The sequence below is a fragment of the Lissotriton helveticus genome, chromosome 8, assembly GCF_964261635.1.
Source record: "Lissotriton helveticus chromosome 8, aLisHel1.1, whole genome shotgun sequence".
Taxonomy (NCBI): Eukaryota; Metazoa; Chordata; class Amphibia; order Caudata; family Salamandridae; genus Lissotriton; species Lissotriton helveticus.
In genome coordinates, this window is record NC_136069.1 from 1,718,111,710 (window position 1) to 1,718,131,952 (window position 20,243).

Consider the following 20,243-nt stretch of genomic DNA (forward strand, 5'->3'; position numbering starts at 1 on the left):
GGTAGATGTCCGGGGGAGTTTTCTGGGGAGGCTGCTCCCAACCTTCCTTGACTAGGCTGAGGGGGCCCCGGACGGGGTGCCCGTACAGTAGTTCAAAGGGGCTGAAGCCGAGGGACTTCTGCGGGACCTCCCGATAGGCAAACAGGAGGCATGGCAGCAGTACGTCCCACTGGCGTCGAAGGGGTTCTTCTAGACCCATAATCATCCCCTTGAGGGTGCGGTTGAATCTCTCGACCAGTCCGTTTCCTTGCGGGTGATAGGGGGTCGTGAATTTGTAGGTGACCCCGCATTGCTGCCAGAGGGACTTCATATATCTGGAGATAAAGTTCGTGCCCCTGTCACTGACGACCTCCCGGGGGAACCCCACCCGGGAGAAGATCCCCATCAGGGCCCGGCCCACCACGGGGGCCGTCACAGTCCGAAGAGGGATGGCCTCGGGATAGCGGGTGGCGTGGTCTACCAGGACCAGGATGAACCGGTGTCCTTGGGCTGTTCGAGGGTCGAGGGGCCCCACAATGTCTATTCCCACTCGTTCAAACGGGGTGGTGACGACAGGAAAGGGTTGTAATGGTGCTTTGATTTTTCGGCCACTTTTTCCGCTGGCCTGGCAGGTGGGGCAGGCCTTGCAGTGGTTGGTGACATCCTTCCGCATGTGGGGCCAGAAAAAATGGGTCACCAGGCGGTCGTAGGTTTTATCCTGCCCCAGGTGTCCGGCAAGGGGGACATCGTGGGCTAAGTTCAGGAGGAAGTTTCGGAAGCGAAGGGGCACCACCAGCACCCGACTGGCCCCTAGTTCTGCAATTTTCTGCTCGCTGTAGAGCAGGTCTTGGTCCCAGTAGATCCAGTGGGCCCCCGAGGTATCCCCGGTGCTCTGGGCCAGGGCTTGCTGCCGGAGTCCTTCGAGAGAAGGACAGGTTTTTTGCTCGGCCCGGAATTGTTCCTGCGTGGGGCCTCCCTCCTGCCGCCATTGTGCCAGGTCAGGGACGTCCCGAAGCTGGTCGGGTCCTTCTTCGGTTTGGGTCAAGGGAATGGCTTCTGGGGCGGCCTCCTCTGGGATGAGCGCGGGAGGAGGTTCTGGCCACTCGGGCTCTTCTGGGCTGGGGACCGCGCGGGCGGTCATGGACCGGGTCGTGACGCAGACCCATTCGGGGAGGCCAAGCATCCCCAGGTGCTCCCTCCGTTCGACAGCTGCCCAGGGAGAGCTTTCAAGGTCGTTTCCTAGGAGGCAGTCCACGGGGGCATCATCGCGGACATTTACTTTTAACATCCCTGTTACTCCTCCCCACTCGAAGGGGACGCAGGCCATGTGGCATAGGCTTTCGGAGTTGTCGGCTGATCGCACAGGGCAAAGAATGTTCGGCAAGATTTGGTCTGGAGTGACGAGGTGGCGTCGGACCGCCGTTACACTGGCCCCGGTGTCGCGGAGGGCTTCCGCCCGGCGGCCATTAATGTTGACCCATTGACCGTACTTCTGTGTGTTGGCGGGAAGGGGGGCCCGCGGAATCATGTCTCTCTCCCCTAAGCAGACCAGTGCCATGGCGGCGGGTGCCCATTCAGAGGGATCGGTCTCGTACTCCTCTTGGTCTTCCGGGATTATTTCTTCCCCTAGGGCCGCCGCTGCAACTTGGCGGGGAGTAGTGTTCGGATTCTTTGGGCAGTTGGGATCACTGGCGTAGTGGCCGGGTCGCTGGCACCTGTGGCACGTAATGTTGGCCCGGAAACCGGCCCGGACGGCAGGGCTTCCCCGGCCAACCGGGGCCGAGGGGTTTCTGGGGGGTGACGAGGGGCCGGGGTCTCTCCCCCGACCCTGACTTCCTCCTCCCCCTCGGGGGCGATACGATCTGGATACTTCGCTGGGTGTGCTCCGGCCAACTCGGGTGTTTTCCCACCGGTCGGCTTCGGCGGCGAGTTGTCGAGGGTCGGTTAGCTTGCTGTCCAGGAGGTGTTGCCGGAGCTCCACGAAGCAGTTGTTCGACAGGTGTTCCCATACGATAAGGTCAAAGAGTTGTTCGTAGGTGGTTACTTTGTTGCCCTTGATCCACCCCTCGAAGGCTCGGCTAAAAAAGTTCACGTACTCCACCCAAGTTGTACCCGGAATCCGTTTGCAGTCGCGGAACCGTTGGCGGTACATCTCAGGTGTGAGCCCGTATCGAGTGAGGAGGGCGGCCTTCATGTGGTCGTAGGAGGTCATCAGCTGGTCCGGGAGTTGCAGCAGGGCGTCCCGCCCTTCGTTGACAAACCTCCCCCATAATCCGGCTCCCCAATCGCTTCGGGGAATCCGGTGGGAGGTCATTGCCACCTCATAGGCTTTAAACCACTGCTGGATATCATCGTTCTTGTGGTATTCCCGGATGACATCTTTGGGGATGTGAACCTTGGGTTCGGTCGAGGCAGACGGGGTCGGTCGTTCGGGGAGCCCGAGGTCTTTATTCTGTTTCTGGATCTCCAGTGCTTTGAGATTGCGCTCATGTTCGTACTCTAGTCTCTTTTCCTCTAGCTCCCTCTGTCTTTGCTTGTCTTCCCACTCTTCCCTGAGCCGTAAGTGTTCCAGGGTTATTTTTTGTTCTGCCAGCTTGAGTTCCCCATCCAAGCGAAGTCGGGCAAGTTCTAATTCGTGGAGTCTGGTTTTTTCTCTTTCTCGGATCTCTTCCAGGGAGAGATCCGCTCTTTCTTTAGTTGGTGCGGGGCTCGTTTCGGTTGTTTGTGTTCGGGGTACGGCCGTACCCGTTTCCGCCCAAGCTTCTAGGGCTCGTTTGAAGTCTTCCTTTGTGCTAAGACCTGTGGTTGGAAGTCCAAGCTCTATGCAATATTGCTTCAGTTCCCGGTGGTTGTAGTCTTCCAATTTTTCCATCTGAAATTTTTCCGTTGTTCCGCTCTCTATTGACATGGTTGTTGTGTGTCATGGGGCGAGTGACTTTCTGTACGATTATGCGTAGGTTCGGATCCCGTCGCTGGCCACCAATGTTAGACGGGGACCCTGAGGGTCGGCCGGATACTGAGGGAGAGATCCCCGAGGGGGACCGTCTCCGGCGATCGTACACACAAGTACCTCCCGCCCCACAAACAGGCACCACACCAAGTCGAGTTCAAGGCTTTATATAAGGTTCTTAAGGCAAGGATATCAGCGATACAGGATATCTCGGACCCGGGGGTCCTCTCACTTCTAGTCTCTGTAGGGAAAGGGGGTAGCGGGACAGTCTTGGTACCGGATCGGTACAGGTAGTGGTAAGAGGCGAGCTCACAATCCTCGAGCTGGAGTGTCTGTGGATCGGGCCGCGGCAGCGCCAGCAGGCCAAGATGGTAGTCTCAAAAGGCAGAGGGCCGCGGCAGCGCCAGCAGGCCAAGATGGTTTCACGAGGCAGAGGGCCGCGGCAGCGCCAGCAGGCCAAGATGATGGTTTCACGAGGCAGAGGGCCGCGGCAGCGCCAGCAGGCCAAGACGATGGTTTCACGAGGCAGAGGGCCGCGGCAGCGCCAGCAGGCCAAGACGATGGTTTCACGAGGCAGAGGGCCGCGGCAGCGCCAGCAGGCCAAGACGATGGTTTCACGAGGCAGAGGGCCGCGGCAGCGCCAGCAGGCCAAGACGATGGTTTCACGAGGCAGAGGGCCGCGGCAGCGCCAGCAGGCCAAGACGATGGTTTCACGAGGCAGAGGGCCGCGGCAGCGCCAGCAGGCCAAGATGGTTTCACGAGGCAGAGGGCCGCGGCAGCGCCAGCAGGCCAGTCACGGATGAGTTCTTCTCGGGTCTCTCGACTCCAGGATACAACTGGTTTCCTGGTCTGGCCCTGCCCCAGTTATAGGTCTGGTCCCCTTTGATGTCCGGACCCTCGCGCCTGGGGGCCGGGAGGTCCGGGATGAGAGAGTCCAGACACCCAGCAGGGGGGTGGAGCCAGCGCCCAGGGCGGCCTGGGGTGATCGACACCTGGCGGAGGAGAGCCGTTGACGATTCCTTCTCCCATTGCCTCGCCAAGTGGTCACTCTGCCTCCTGGAAGGAGGTTGGGGCCTCGATGTCGGGGCCGGCCGGGCCCGGGGTTAGGGTCGAGTTGAGGCCACGCGGCCTCGTGCTGCAGTGCCCCAAGATGGCGGCCGGGTCGATGTCGTGGGGTAGATGGTGACCCGGGCCAGCTGGGTCCGGAGCTGGTGTCTTGTAGTGGAGGGATTGCAGGGTACTTCGGTCGGTCGTTTGGGGACTCTGGCTGGGGATGCAGGGAGAGCCAGGGTCCTGGTCCCATTGCGGGAAGGGGGGACAGCTCGAACATGCGGCCTGTCCAACAGGGAGCACCTCTCCAACAACTGTTTCGTCGAGCTCAGGCAGCACCTCCTCGACAGTAAATTGACTGAACCACGGCAGCTCGCCACCGAGGCGGACCGGTGGGAGAGCACCCGAGTGGCCCGGAGTGGGCCGAATGAGCAGAACAGAACCAACCAAGGTCATCATCGTCCCCGAGGAGGAGGAGGAGGACAGGGCCGGGGCAGAGACGCTGTCCCGGCCACTCCCGCTAACACCACCCCGCCCCCAGCCGGCCGGGGAAACCCCCCCGATGCGCCCGGGGTTCCGAGCCAACGTTAAGTGTCACCGATGCCAGCGAGTCGGCCACTATGCCAGTGACCCGACCTGCCCGAAGAACCAGACTCCCGGGCCCCGCCAGGTGGCGGCCGCCGCCCTAGGAGAAGAACAAGTCTCCGAAGACCCTGAAGCATACGAGTCGGAGCAGTTCGAGTGGGAACCTGCCGCCATGACCCTGGCCTGCCTAGGGGGAAGAGACATGGTCCCGCGGACTCCCCTGCCAGCCAACACTCGGAAGTACAGCCAATGGGTGAGCATAAATGGGCGCAAGGCCGAAGCCCTGCGTGACACCGGGGCCAGTGTGACGGCCGTCCGTTGTCACCTGGTGACCCCAGAACAAATCCTGCCAAACGTTCTTTGCCCCGTCCGATCGGCAGACAATTCGGAGAGCCTGTGTCGGATGGCTTGCGCCCCCTTCGAATGGGGAGGAGTGTCCGGCATGCTAAAAGTAACTGTCCGCGACGATGCCCCCGTGGACTGCCTCCTGGGGAACGATCTCGAGAGCTCCCCGTGGGCAGCTGTTGAAAGAAGAGAGCATCTGGGGATGTTGGGTCTCCCGGACTGGGCGTGCGTGACCACCTGGTCCATGGCCACCCGCACCATCCCTAGACCGGAAGAACCCGAGTGGTCAGCACCTCCTCCCCCGATCGCTCCAGAAGAAGACTCCATCCATACCGACCACCCGGAACCAACCCCAGAGGGGCCCGCACAGCCCCCCGAACTTCCCGACCTGGCTCAGTGGCGTCAAGAAGGGGGGCCCACCCAAGAACAATTCCGGCAGGAGCAAAAGACCTGTCCCTCCCTCAAGGGACTGCGACAGCAAGCGCTCGCCCAGGGCCAAGGAGACACCACCGGGGCCCACTGGGTTTATTGGGACAATGATCTCTTGTACAGCGAGCAAAGAATCGCAGAGCTGGGGGCCAGTCGAGTGCTGGTGGTGCCCCTCCACGTAAGAGACTTCCTGTTGTACTTGGCCCATGATGTCCCCCGGCTGGGCACCTGGGGCAAGACAAAACCTACCACCGCCTGGTGACTCACTTTTTCTGGCCCAAAATGAGAAATGACGTCTCCAACCACTGCCGGTCCTGCCCGACCTGCCAGGCCAGCGGGAAGAGCGGCCGCAAACTCAAGGCACCCCTACAACCATTCCCCGTGGTGACCACCCCGTTCAAAAGGGTGGGAATAGACATTGTGGGGCCCCTGGACCCCCGAACAGCACAAGGGCATCGCTTCATCCTGGTCCTGGTGGACCACGCCACCCGCTATCCTGAGGCGGTCCCCCTTCGCACTGTAACAGCCCCAGTAGTGGGTCGAGCCTTAATGGGGATCTTTTCTCGAGTGGGCTTCCCCCGGGAAGTCGTCAGCGACAGGGGTACGAACTTCATTTCAAAGTATATGAAATCCCTCTGGCAGCAGTGCGGGGTCACTTACCGATTCACAACCCCCTATAACCCCCAGGGAAACGGACTGGTTGAGCGGTTCAACCGCACTCTCAAGGGGATGATCATGGGGCTAGAAGAACCCCTACGCCGCCAGTGGGACGTGCTACTACCGTGCTTCCTCTTCGCCTACCGAGAAGTCCCCCAGAAGTCCCTCGGCTTCAGCCCCTTCGAACTCCTGTACGGACACCCCGTTCGCGGGCCTCTCAGCCTAGTGAAGGAGGAATGGGAAATGGCCCCCCTAAAAACCCCTCCAGACGTCTACAAATACCTCCTGACCCTCCGCAATCAGACCCGGCGATTCAGGGAGATCGCCAAAGCCAATCTTGAGGCCAGTCAAGAGGACATGAAGAAGTGGTACGATCAACATGCCTCCTCCATCGAGTTTGAACCGGGTCAGCAGGTATGGGTGATGTCCCCCACCGAACCGTGTGCCTTGCAGGACAAATGGACGGGGCCCTTCAAGGTGATTGAGCGCAAGAGCCCCGTCACCTATCTCATCGACCTGGAGTCCCCCCGGAACCCCCTCCGGGTTCTCCACGCCAACAGACTCAAACCACACTTCGCGCGCTCAGAGCTCAGCCTGCTGATGGCTACCGACAGTGGCGCAGAAGGAGACTCCGAGCCCCTCCCTGACCTACTGAGGACCCGTGAAAGAGATGGTTCGGTGGACGGGGTCCGACTCTCCGAGGCCCTGACCCCGGAGCAGCGTCAAGATTGTCGGGCCCTCCTGCTGCCGTTCGCAACCCTGTTTTCTCTCACACCCGGAGTCACCTCCTGGTGCCTGCACGACAAGACACTGGGGACAGTCCTCCTGTCCGACACCGGGCGTACCGAGTACCGGATCGGGTACGTACCTGCATCAAAGAAGAAGTCTCCAAGATGCTCGCCCTCGGGGTCATCGAACCTTCGGACAGTCCCTGGGCCAGCCCGGTCGTACTGGTCCCCAAGGCCGCGGCCCCGGGCACCACACCTGAGCTCCGATTCTGCATCGACTATCGGGGTCTGAACGCGGTCACCCGAACCGACGCTCACCCTATCCCCCGAGCAGATGAACTAGTCGACCGCATGGGGGCAGCCCGCTACCTAAGCATCTTCGACCTGACAGCCGGCTACTGGCAGATCGGCCTCACCCCCAGGGCCCAAGAACGTTCCGCTTTCTCCACCCCGGATGGGCACTACCATTTCAGAGTGATGCCATTCGGCATGAAAAACGCTCCAGCCACTTTTCAAAGACTGGTGAACCAGGTATTGGCGGGCCTCGAAGAATTCAGCGCCGCCTACCTGGACGACATCGCGGTATACAGCCGCCACTGGACAGACCACCTCCACCACCTCCGAGAGGTCCTGCAGGCCCTCCAACAGGCCGGCCTCACAATAAAGGCCAGCAAGTGCCAAATCGGCCAGGGGTCCGTGACCTACCTCGGACACCAAGTGGAGAGTGGTCTGGTGGCCCCCCTTCAACTCAAGGTAGCTGCCATTCAGTCCTGGCAACCCCCCGAAACACAAACCGAGGTCCGAGCCTTTCTGGGACTCACCGGATACTACCGGCGGTTCGTGAAGGACTATGGCAGCATTGTGGGGCCCCTCACGGAACTCACGTCTAAGAACCACCCAAAAAGAGTCAACTGGACTCCCGACTGTCAAGCGGCCTTCGAGAAGCTGAAGGCCGCCATGTGCACCGCTCCTGTGCTCCAGGCCCCCGACTACAGCCGCGAGTTCATCGTTCAGACCGATGCCTCCGACCATGGTATTGGGGCCGTCCTCTCCCAACTGAACCCCGAGGGAGTCGACCAAGCAGTGGCCTTCATCAGCAGACGCCTACTGCCCCGAGAGCAGCGCTGGAGCACTATTGAGCGGGAGGCCTTCGCCGTAGTGTGGGCCCTCAAGAAGCTCCGGCCTTACCTCTTCGGAACCCACTTCCGGGTACAAACAGATCATCGGCCCCTGCAATGGCTAATGCAAATGCGGGGGGAGAATCCCAAACTATTGCGGTGGTCCATCTCCCTGCAGGGGATGGACTTCACTGTAGAGCATCGCCCTGGTCAAGACCACGCCAACGCGGACGGCCTGTCCCGCTTTTTCCGCCTCGACGAGGAAAGTCCCCAAGAGGATGGATGACTCTCCCCGCCTTCAGCTGGGGGGGACGCATGTTGGACAGGCCCCATGAAGGGCTCGCTCCCTCCCCGCATGACAGGGCCCTGGTACCGGCCCTCCAGGTGCTACCCGCCGGAGCAACCCGCAACCCGTCCCCCATGGGACGTCTGCTCCCGGGAATCCCGGTGTCCCTGGCCTGGGCCACCGGCAGCACCCTTGCCCGGGCCAGCCGCCATCTTGGACACTGCGCCACGAGGCCGTGTGGCCTCAGCTCGACCCCAACCCCGGGCCTGGCCAGGCCCCGACATCCCGGCACCACCATCCACCCAGGAGGTGAACGGACCACTTGGCAGGTCAATGGGAGTAAGAAGTGTCGATGGCTCCCTCCCGCCAGGTGCCGATCACCCCCAGCCTCCCCGGGCGCTGGCTCCACCCCCCTGCTGGGTGTCTGGACTCCCTCATCCCAGACCTCCCGACCTCCAAGAGCGAGGGTCCGGACATCAAAGAGTGCCAGACCTATAACTGAGCCAGCCCCAGAACAGGAAGGCAGCTGTATCCTGGAGTCGAGAGACACCGAGAAGAACTCATCCTTGACGGACTGCTGGCGCTGCCGCAGCCCTGCCTTGTGAACTATTGTCCTGCCTGCTGGCGCTGCCGCGGCCTTCTGCAACCTTCATCCTCGTGGGACCTGCTGGCGCTGCCGCGGCCCGTTGCAACCTTCATCCTCGTGGGACCTGCTGGCGCTGCCGCGGCCCGTTGTAACCGTCATCCTCGTTGGGACCTGCTGGCGCTGCCGCGTTCCGTTGCCACCTACGATCTCTTCGGGACCTGCTGGCGCTGCCGCGGTTCGACCTGTCCGACCACCGAGCTCGAGGATTGTGAGCTATCGCCGTTGCACCTCAGTACCCGTAGTTACCAAGACTGTCCCGCTACCCCCTTTCCCTACTAGAGACTAGAATTGAGAGGATCATCGTGTCCTGATCTCCTTGTATCGTACTACCTTACTTCAAGAACTGCCTATAAAAGGTGTTAATCTGATCTTCGTGTGGTGTCCATCTGTGGGGGGGAAGTTACTTGTCTGTACGATCGCTGGAGACGGCCCTCACCGGAGGCCTCTCCCCTTGTGCTCGGCCGACCCTCCAGGTCCCCGTCTAACATGGCTGCAGAAGTGAATGTAGGAGGGGCATGCTCCCAGTGAGCAGATAAGGAGCTGCCACATGTGGCTTCCAGTTGTGAGTGCATGAGAGTGCACTGTTCACACTGCTTCAGGCTGCAGAAGTGAATGTAGGAGAGGCATGCTCCCGGTGAGCAGATAAGGAGCTGCCCCCCGGGGCTTGCAGTTGTGAGTGCATGAGAGTGCACTGTTGTAGGAAATGGGACCCCCGGCCGGCCAGGGCTTGCGCCACAGCCAGTCAGAGACCGCCCCTCCTATATAAAGTCGACCCCTGCTCGCCCTCTAGGTAACGCGGCGCGGGCAGTCAGGCCTATCTCGGAGGACATGTGTGAAGCATTTGCGAACGCACCCACCAACAGCAACATCCCAGGCCTCCCACAAAAGGAACTCCACACGAAGTATATACGAAAATAGTCTTTGTATTAGACAGGACACATAGGAACATACACTTTACAAGGGGCTCAAGGCACTGCAGGGGTTACCAGGGAAAAGGTACAGGGCAGGGCCAAGGGACCACTGCCAGTGGTACGCATCTGATGGAACTGGCATTAGAACACATATCTCCTGGGAGCTTCCTAGAACTAGCAGTAGAACTCACTCTGACCAGGGATCACATACATGAGACATCGGGTACTCAGGAGGGAAACGACAAGGTACATAACACAACAGAGGCCCCCATCAGCAGGGCAACACATAGTAGATCAGCAGGGCAACACATAGTAATTCTCAGCATCACATTGATATTAGTCAGTAGCACCCCCTAGGCCAGATGACCGTCCTGGGGCAGGGGCGCCTTAGAGTCTCAATGTCAGGGTAGGCTGCAGGTAGCCTACCATCAGCCTAAACGTGGCAGCTGCCCACGAAGTGCTGGGCAGCTGAAATGATGAGGGCACAGGTTGGGGCCTCGCAGGCTCGGACCACAGGGACAGGGGTGGAGCCTCGCAGGCTCAGCAGGAATGAGCGCCATGAAGGGAGCCTTTAGGGCTCAAGAACAAAGATGCGGGGCGTGAGCCTAGCAGGCTCGGCAGGGCAAGGGCCCAAGGTGGAGCCTCTCGGGGCTCGAGGAAATGTGGGGCACGTGGGGCCTCTCCGGGCTCGTAGAACCAAGAGCCATGGTGGAGCCTCTCGGGCTCCAAGGACAAGGGCGGAGCCTCTCGGGGGCCCAGGAGGCAAGGTAGGGCAGGCGGGGTCCCCGTCGGGGTAGCCGGCATCACTGGGGGCCCCACGGGCCTCAGGGTATGACTGGGGACTCACTCGGGGGAGGGGCGAGCACCGATAATGTGCCCGACGCCCCTCCTCCCTCTCGCGCACTGCAGCACTCACCGGTCAGACGCGCCGGTCTCTGCTGCTGCGCCGGCTTCTCGTTGCTCCCCGGGGCCCTCCCTCACTCTCGGGAGCCCCGGGGGGGTGTCGGCAGCTTCTCGGGGCAGGGCAGGAGCGTGGAGTAGGCTCCCGCGGCTCCGGCCTCGACGCACTCCATCGGCCGGCCTCCTTCCTTTCCTCGGGCCGGCAGCCAATCACGGCGCGGCCTGGGGGACCACGTGACACGGGAGTCCCGGGCCGGCGCCCAATACCAGCGCGGCCCGGGGATGACGTCACGAGGGTCCCGGGCAGCGGCGGTGAGCTCGGGGAAATTGACGAGGGTTCAGGCTCCCTCTATCCGGATAGCAATCACGGGGGCAAGTAGGCGAAGAAGGCACTCGCTGGGGAAATTAAGCGGCACTTCACTAGAACGGGGACAGCACCGGGTAGGCCCCGGTTTATAGGGTATAGCGCTCCCAGCGCTGGCCACCTGAAAGAAGCGCTCCAAACACTAGAGGCAGGAGCCAGCGCTCCTCGGCGCTAGGTCAGCGGAACAGCGCTCCCAAGCGCTAGGGGAAAAGTAGCAAGGTCCAGGAAGAGCCCAGGGGCTCAGGTGGAGCATATCAGCGCTCAGAAGGGAAAAAGGGACCCCAGTAGTCCAGGAGCAGGGCAGGGCCCAGGGAGGCACGCCCTTCCCTGAGCCCAAGCAGCAGCACGACCCTGGCAGGGTCCCAAGCAGGAAGAAGAAGAGAGAGAGAAAAGGGCCCACCCTCCTTTTATACAGGAGCTCCCTTTGTCTCCAAAAGGGGCAGGCAGGGAGAGAACCAGCTGGAACTGGTTATAAGGAATTTCTTGGTGCTGGCCAGGCCAGGGACACTGGACGCACCCCCGGGGGGGTGGGGCCAGCCTGGTGGGGGAGGGCCCAGCCGGCTTCAGCCAATCAGGCGCCAGCACACCTACTGCACACATACACCAAGGTCTAGAAGTGGCCCTTCCCTTCTAGCCACACGCATGCCGCATACATCATCTTGTAGCATTCAACCTCACGAGCGCACACATACCAAACACGGCCCGGCACGCCCCCCCGCCTCAGGAACTACCCGAGCCACATACATCCCCCATGCATTCCTATGGGCGGCAGGTCTCTCTCACCACACACACACTCAGGAGGGGAATCACCATCCCCCGGACACATATACTAAGCACAAAACTTCAGGGGTGGACCTGCCAGACGGGCCAAGTCCAACACATGCCCCTCCCAGCCCAAACGCAGGGCAGACCAATCCCTACCGGGATGGACTTCCCTGCTGCAGGACGATAGGACGTGGACGCGGCCCGCACTGCCGGACCAATAGACATACCCAGATTAAAAATAATAAAAGTTAAAAAAAACAACAACAAAAAAACAACCAAAAAAACTAAAAATGAAGACATAGGCCCAACCAGGCTACCCAGCTGGTACTCCTTAGTTGCCCATGACTAGGACCAGGCCCTAAGCCATCCAGATACCACTGGTCCCTGCTAATCCGAAGTGGGGGGCGGTACCCCTGGCCCCCAATAGCCATTCTCCACTCCCTTTCTCAGTGTAGCCACGACTACCACTGTTCCTTCCACCTAGGGTCCGCACCCTCAGGTTTGCCAGAGGTCACGGGCAAGAATGCCCCACCCTACCTCTACTTCTGAGGTTCCGCGTTCTCCCAGGAGAAACACTGTTGGACTTGGCCCGTTTGGCAGGTTCACCCCTGAACTTTTTGCCTTGAAATTATAGTGATTTCTGGTCTTTGCGCACTTTGACACTGTGGCGCAGTGTAAAGTGCGTGCGCACTTGGAGTGCGTGTGTGAGATAGGCCTGCCCTCCCATAGGAATGCATGGGGAATGTATGTGTCCCTGGTAGTTCCTGATGCGTGGGGAGTGCAGGCTCGAGTTTAGTATGTGTGAACTCGTGAGAGTGAATGCTGCGAGATGGTGTATGGGGCATGTATGTGTCTAGAAGGGAGTGCTACTTCTGGACATTGATGTGTGTGTGCAGTGAGGGTGCTGGAGCGTGATTGGCTGGAGCTGGCTGGCATGCCAGGCTCCAGAAAGTCTGGATGGGTCTGCCCGGTGGTGAGTGTGAGATTAGCATGAGTGATGTGTGGGAGGAGTGTACCTGTGTCCTGGATGGGCTGGGTTTTCCCCACACAATGCTGGCTCCGCCCCCCTGTGGTGTGTCTAACGACCCTAGCCTCCCCAGTGAATGAAATGGGTGGTTGGGCCATCAAGAGTGCTCCAGAACCAGCTGCGACTGGTTTCTCCCCCACCCTGCACCCTTAGACAAAGGATTTGTCTGTATAAAAAGAGGCTGTGACCTCTTGAAAAATGTTCTTGTTCCCAACTTGAATCTTGCCAGGGGCGTGCTGCTGCTTGGGCTCAGGGGAAGGCTTGCCTCCCTGAGCCCTGCCCAGCCCCTGGACTGCCCTGCCCAACCCCTGGACTGCTGAGATGCTGGATTTCTGAAGGACTTTGTGGCTCTTCGTGTTCTTAGTGCTTGGGAGCGCTTCATCTCTGCCCTGGCGCTTGAGAGCGCTTTACTTTCCACTTATAGCGCTGGGAGCGCTGTCCCTTGACCCCCTAGCGCTGGAGAGCGTTTTTCATGCCCACAAGCGCTTGAGAGCGCTGTTTATTCGAGCCGGTGCCCACCCGGCATTTGCCCCGTTCTGAGAAGGGCCCCTGGGCCCCAGCGAGTGCCCACCTCGCTGTCTTGGTTTTTAATTAATCTCGAGGGTGCCACCCCTCTTAAATGCCCCCCAGATTCACCGCCGCGGCCCGAGCGCCGCAAAACAGGAAGCCAGGCACTACGGTGCCTGACTCGGGGCGGGACTTCCGGTTTTGCGGGGAAGTCCCGCCCGCCGCTGCATCGTGATTGGCTGCCCGCTCCGCCGCCGGCAGAGAAGATGGCGAGATGCTGCCCGGGGCTCCCTTGAGCTGTTGGGAGCCCCGGTGGTGCTGCGGAGAGCTGGAGTCCTCGAGAAGAGGAGAGGACCCCCCCGCTGGAACCGCCGCCTGGGAGAGCCCCGCAAGCCTGCCGCTTCCGACGAGCAGCCGCACCAGATGAAGAGGAGTCCCCCCGAGAAGCCCGGTGAGTGAGGAAGGGCTGGGGGGGGGAGCTCCGTGAGACCCAGTGTTGACTGTGCCAGTGCAGGCACAGAGTCAGAGCGGCCCCGTGTGCTCAGTGGGCCGCTCCAACGATTGGACATCTCTACCAGGGGCCCCATGGAGGTCCCGGGGGCCCGTGGTCACCTAGAGCCCGGGAGGGGCTCCCATGACAGGAGGCATGTTTCCTTCAGGAGCCTAGATGGCTCCCCTCCCCCCCCCATGATTTTTAGAGCCTAGAGGGCTCCTTGGGGAACTTTATTTTGAGAACCGAATAGTTCAATCGGGCCCAGAGGGGCCCAGGCTTCAGTGTTAAGGGGACATATTTGCTTCCAGAGCCTGGTGGGCTCCAAAACGCGCAATATGCATTCCTAGAGCCAGAGGGCTCCCACAGGTGGCCGTTTTTGTCCTAGGGCCAGTGAGGGCCCTGTCGCAGTTTTGTTCCTGAGGGGCCAGTGAGGGCCCCTGTCGCAGATTTGTTTTCCAGCTGCCCAGCAATTAGTGGGCAGCTGCACCGTTTAGGTCTCTCTCTTTTAGGGACATGTACTCTGGACTTTAGGAGTGAGGCGCACTCCTTCATCCCTGGCCTTTCCCCAGCTGCGCAGCACTTAGTGCCAGCTGCAGCTTTTAGGCCCCCTGTTCTGTCCCACAGCTGCCCAGCACTTTGTGGGCAGCTGCCACGTTTAGGCCCTGACATTGGGACACATGGACAGTCACAGGTGGTGACTTGTGAGTTTGGCGCAATTGTTCATTTTGCTTACACCTCTGAATGTATGTCATGCATTGCATCATGTGTATGTTCTTACACCCCTACAGGTATTGTGATACATAGGTGGTTGTTTTCTCCCTAGTGCAGGTGGTGCTAGTGAGGTCCTGTTACCAGTAGTTACTGGTTGTGTGCTATTTTGTGCTAAAGTACATTTATATTTTACCTTCTAAGTGCTATTTCTGAAAGTGCTACTTCTGATTCCTGACAGTGGTCCAGGTGGCCCTGTCTTGTACATATCCCCTGTAAATTCTGCCCGTGCCCCTGGCACATTGTAAAGTGTGTGTTTTATCTAATGTGTTTTGGTGTAATACAAAGGCTATTTTTATATAACCTTGTGTGGAGTTTCCTTTGTGGTGGGCCTTTGGTTGTTGTTGCTGGGGTGCGTGCGCAAATACTTAGCCTACATCGCCTCCAAGTTTAGCCTTGCTGCTCGCGCCACGTTACCTAGAGGGTGAGTAGGGGTTATCTTGGCGTGTAACTCCCTTGCCCTGACTTGGGTGTGGTGGTCTCTGACTGACTTTGGCGAAAGCCCTGGCCAGCCAGGGATCCCATTTCCAACATTGGCGGCAAGCGGTGAGGATAAGGATTTGTGTTTGCATTGTACCTTAGTAGCAGCTGGCTGCACCACAAAACTCTGCATTTTAGATAAAAACATTTTGGGGATTATTGTTTTAAGTTTGCTGAAAATGTCATTTCTGTGGAAATGTGTTTCTTGTGCACTTTGAGTTAGGTGTCCCTAGCTCGGGAGGGTAGATCATCCCCCTAAGTGCAGTGTGTTTTCTGGAATCACCAGAAGGGTGGGATCCAGTGGTGGCAGCATAAGTGTGTCCAGTGCATGTGTCCCCCGTCCCTGCCCTGGAGTAATGGTACCTGTGTCAAGTGTGGTCAGGTTGAGAAGTCAGGGGTGGTAGAAACTGCCTTACCAGTCTGGGGAGGAGTGTGTGTGGATGAATGGTGTGTGGCACTGGATGTGTTTGTGAGTTCTCTGGATGGGGAGCTTGCTGAATGCTAGTTTTGTTCAGATACCTAAGTCCTGTGTGTTGAACTTTTCCCAAGAACGTCTGCAGATAGTGGAGCCTGCTTTTTGATTTCTGTGGTCTGTTGAGAGACAGAATTTTGGAGTTGGTAATGTTCTGGGAGGAGAGAGGCATAGGGGATGGAGTGATTCCAAAAGGAGTGTCTGAGGTGTCTTCCAGCCCAGCGTGGTGGAAGAGGTTCAGTGTAGCCCAGCTAGGTCTCGGTGTAGGGGCTCACGTCCTGTCTCAAGAGGAGAAGGAGTGGGTGGGACTGCATGTCTCCAGGTGCCCGAAACCCCGTGTCAGGGCCTGGAATGTTTCTGAAGGGAACATCAGGTCGGGGGCCTAGGCTGTACCAATAGGTCATTTGAGGAGGATCTTCCAGAGTGTCTGGAGAACGTGGAACCTCTGTAACCAGGGTTCCAGTAGTTCTGGTGTCTGGCAGTACCGCTCCAGTTGGGAGGGTGCATAAGTCCAGGTGGAGGGGTGCGAGGGGGATAAGTTCCCCAGTGGAAGAACCAGTTGGTCAGGGGCCAACCAGAAGGGTTGTGTCGCCAGGGAGTGACCATGGTGATGCCACTTCTGTCCTGAGTGTCAGGCAGACTTGTACACGACACATTAGTTGTGTCACCCTCAAGGAAGTCCTGGTGCGCCAGGCATCTGACCAAAGAGGTACGTCCCTTGGTTGGGGAGCCAGTAGCCGGTGTTTCCGGATCTGGACGTAAGGGCAACTGTATGTAGTGTCCTAAAGTTACAAGAAGGGACTCCTGCCTGAAGAGAAGGAACTGGGTAAGCTGTATGGGGGATTGACCTGCAGTGGTTGCCTTGCTGCTGAAGGAGGAGAGAAAGTCTTAGATTTTTGTTTTCAACTTGTAGAAGTCCTGGTGCGCCGGGCATCTAACCAAAGGGTAGCGTCCCTAGGTTGGGGAGCCAGGGTCAGGTGTTGCCTGTCCTGGACGGCAGGGCGACTGTAGCCAGTGTCCTGGCCGGTTTGTCTTCTAGGGGTACCCCTGTGAACCCAGGTGGGGCTCATCTTAAGTGAAGAGACCCTGTGTTTCCCAGAAGGGGTGGTACAGGCCTAGCAGGGATCTTTAGGGTTCTTGGCGGAGTGTTGTGGTACTACCCTGAGAGCAGGTGGGGCCTACCTTAAGTGGAGGGACCCTGTTCTACAGTGGGAGGGTGCAGAACTCTGGAAGGGGGTCAGATGGAGTCTGACCCCTGTGCATCCGGTGAATTTGAATCCCAGGTGGTAAACCAGTTAAGGGAGCTGTGACTCTGTCATGACCAGCCTGGTGTCCTGTAGGCACCGCACTGAGCCGCGTCTGCCTTCGGCCGCGTAGCCTATGCCGCTCGCCGTCCCCGTCTGGACGCGGTCCGCGAGCCGCCGCCTGCGCCGCATCTGGCAACCCGCAAAGTGCAACGCCTTACTACACCGTTCTTGTGCTGGTCTGACTGGTCACTGCTGCTGAGGAAGTCAGGTCCTAAACTGGTGGGAGAGTTGTGTTCTGGAGGGTGCTTCAGAAGTAGAGGTAGGGTGGGGCAATCGTGCCCGTGACCTCTGGTCAGCCTGAGGGTGCGGACCCTAGGTTGAAGGATCAGTGGTAGTTTGGAACTACACTAAGAAAGGAAGTGGAGAATGGCTATTGTAGGCCAGGGGTTACCACCCCCCACTCTGTGGATGGGCATGGACCAGTGGTATCTGGGTGGCCTAGGGCCTGGTCCTAGCCGTGGACAACTAAGGAGTACCAGTGGGGTAGCCTAGTTGGGCCTGTTTTTTTTAAGGATGTGCTTGTCTTATGGATCAACGTGGCGTAGAACAGGAGGGTGTCCCTACAGTGCGGGCCCGCGTCCGTGTTCTATCGCCCCAAGCAGGGAAGTCCATCACAGTGGTGATTGGCCTACCCTGCGTTTTGGCTGGAAGGGGGTTGTGTTGGACTTGGCCCGTTTGGCAGGTTCACCCCTGAACTTTTTGCCTTGAAATTATAGTGATTTCTGGTCTTTGCGCACTTTGACACTGTGGCGCAGTGTAAAGTGCGTGCGCACTTGGAGTGCGTGTGTGAGATAGGCCTGCCCTCCCATAGGAATGCATGGGGAATGTATGTGTCCCTGGTAGTTCCTGATGCGTGGGGAGTGCAGGCTCGAGTTTAGTATGTGTGAACTCGTGAGAGTGAATGCTGCGAGATGGTGTATGGGGCATGTATGTGTCTAGAAGGGAGTGCTACTTCTGGACATTGATGTGTGTGTGCAGTGAGGGTGCTGGAGCGTGATTGGCTGGAGCTGGCTGGCATGCCAGGCTCCAGAAAGTCTGGATGGGTCTGCCCGGTGGTGAGTGTGAGATTAGCATGAGTGATGTGTGGGAGGTGTGTACCTGTGTCCTGGATGGGCTGGGTTTTCCCCACACAATGCTGGCTCCACCCCCCTGTGGTGTGTCTAACGACCCTAGCCTCCCCAGTGAATGAAATGGGTGGTTGGGCCATCAAGAGTGCTCCAGAACCAGCTGCGACTGGTTTCTCCCCCACCCTGCACCCTTAGACAAAGGATTTGTCTGTATAAAAAGAGCTGTGACCTCTTGAAAAATGTTCTTGTTCCCAACTTGAATCTTGCCAGGGGCGTGCTGCTGCTTGGGCTCAGGGGAAGGCTTGCCTCCCTGAGCCCTGCCCAGCCCCTGGACTGCCCTGCCCAACCCCTGGACTGCTGAGATGCTGGATTTCTGAAGGACTTTGTGGCTCTTCGTGTTCTTAGTGCTTGGGAGCGCTTCATCTCTGCCCTGGCGCTTGAGAGCGCTTTACTTTCCACTTATAGCGCTGGGAGCGCTGTCCCTTGACCCCCTAGCGCTGGAGAGCGTTTTTCATGCCCACAAGCGCTTGAGAGCGCTGTTTATTCGAGCCGGTGCCCACCCGGCATTTGCCCCGTTCTGAGAAGGGCCCCTGGGCCCCAGCGAGTGCCCACCTCGCTGTCTTGGTTTTTAATTAATCTCGAGGGTGCCACCCCTCTTAAATGCCCCCCAGATTCACCGCCGCGGCCCGAGCGCCGCAAAACAGGAAGCCAGGCACTACGGTGCCTGACTCGGGGCGGGACTTCCGGTTTTGCGGGGAAGTCCCGCCCGCCGCTGCATCGTGATTGGCTGCCCGCTCCGCCGCCGGCAGAGAAGATGGTGAGATGCTGCCCGGGGCTCCCTTGAGCTGTTGGGAGCCCCGGTGGTGCTGCGGAGAGCTGGAGTCCTCGAGAAGAGGAGAGGACCCCCCCGCTGGAACCGCCACCTGGGAGAGCCCCGCAAGCCTGCCGCTTCCGACGAGCAGCCGCACCAGATGAAGAGGAGTCCCCCCGAGAAGCCCGGTGAGTGAGGAAGGGCTGGGGGGGGGGAGCTCCGTGAGACCCAGTGTTGACTGTGCCAGTGCAGGCACAGAGTCAGAGCGGCCCCGTGTGCTCAGTGGGCCGCTCCAACGATTGGACATCTCAACCAGGGGCCCCATGGAGGTCCCGGGGGCCCGTGGTCACCTAGAGCCCGGGAGGGGCTCCCATGACAGGAGGCATGTTTCCTTCAGGAGCCTAGATGGCTCCCCTCCCCCCCCATGATTTTTAGAGCCTAGAGGGCTCCTTGGGGAACGTTATTTTGAGAACCGAATAGTTCCACCGGGCCCAGAGGGGCCCAGGCTTCAGTGTTAAGGGGACATATTTGCTTCCAGAGCCTGGTGGGCTCCAAAACGCGCAATATGCATTCCTAGAGCCAGAGGGCTCCCACAGGTGGCCGTTTTTGTCCTAGGGCCAGTGAGGGCCCTGTCGCAGTTTTGTTCCTGAGGGGCCAGTGAGGGCCCCTGTCGCAGATTTGTTTTCCAGCTGCCCAGCAATTAGTGGGCAGCTGCACCGTTTAGGTCTCTCTCTTTTAGGGACATGTACTCTGGACTTTAGGAGTGAGGCGCACTCCTTCATCCCTGGCCTTTCCCCAGCTGCGCAGCACTTAGTGCCAGCTGCAGCTTTTAGGCCCCCTGTTCTGTCCCACAGCTGCCCAGCACTTTCTGGGCAGCTGCCACGTTTAGGCCCTGACATTGGGACACATGGACAGTCACAGGTGGTGACTTGTGAGTTTGGCGCAATTGTTCATTTTGCTTACACCTCTGAATGTATGTCATGCATTGCATCATGTGTATGTTCTTACACCCCTACAGGTATTGTGATACATAGGTGGTTGTTTTCTCCCTAGTGCAGGTGGTGCTAGTGAGGTCCTGTTACCAGTAGTTACTGGTTGTGTGCTATTTTGTGCTAAAGTACATTTATATTTTACCTTCTAAGTGCTATTTCTGAAAGTGCTACTTCTGATTCCTGACAGTGGTCCAGGTGGCCCTGTCTTGTACATATCCCCTGTAAATTCTGCCCGTGCCCCTGGCACATTGTAAAGTGTGTGTTTTATCTAATGTGTTTTGGTGTAATACAAAGGCTATTTTTATATAACCTTGTGTGGAGTTTCCTTTGTGGTGGGCCTTTGGTTGTTGTTGCTGGGGTGCGTGCGCAAATACTTAGCCTACATCGCCTCCAAGTTTAGCCTTGCTGCTCGCGCCACGTTACCTAGAGGGTGAGTAGGGGTTATCTTGGCGTGTAACTCCCTTGCCCTGACTTGGGTGTGGTGGTCTCTGACTGACTTTGGCGAAAGCCCTGGCCAGCCAGGGATCCCATTTCCAACAGACACCCTCAGAACACACCTTCCTACCAGTCTGGGAACTTCCTCCCTCCACTGGTCTTCCACCTGGG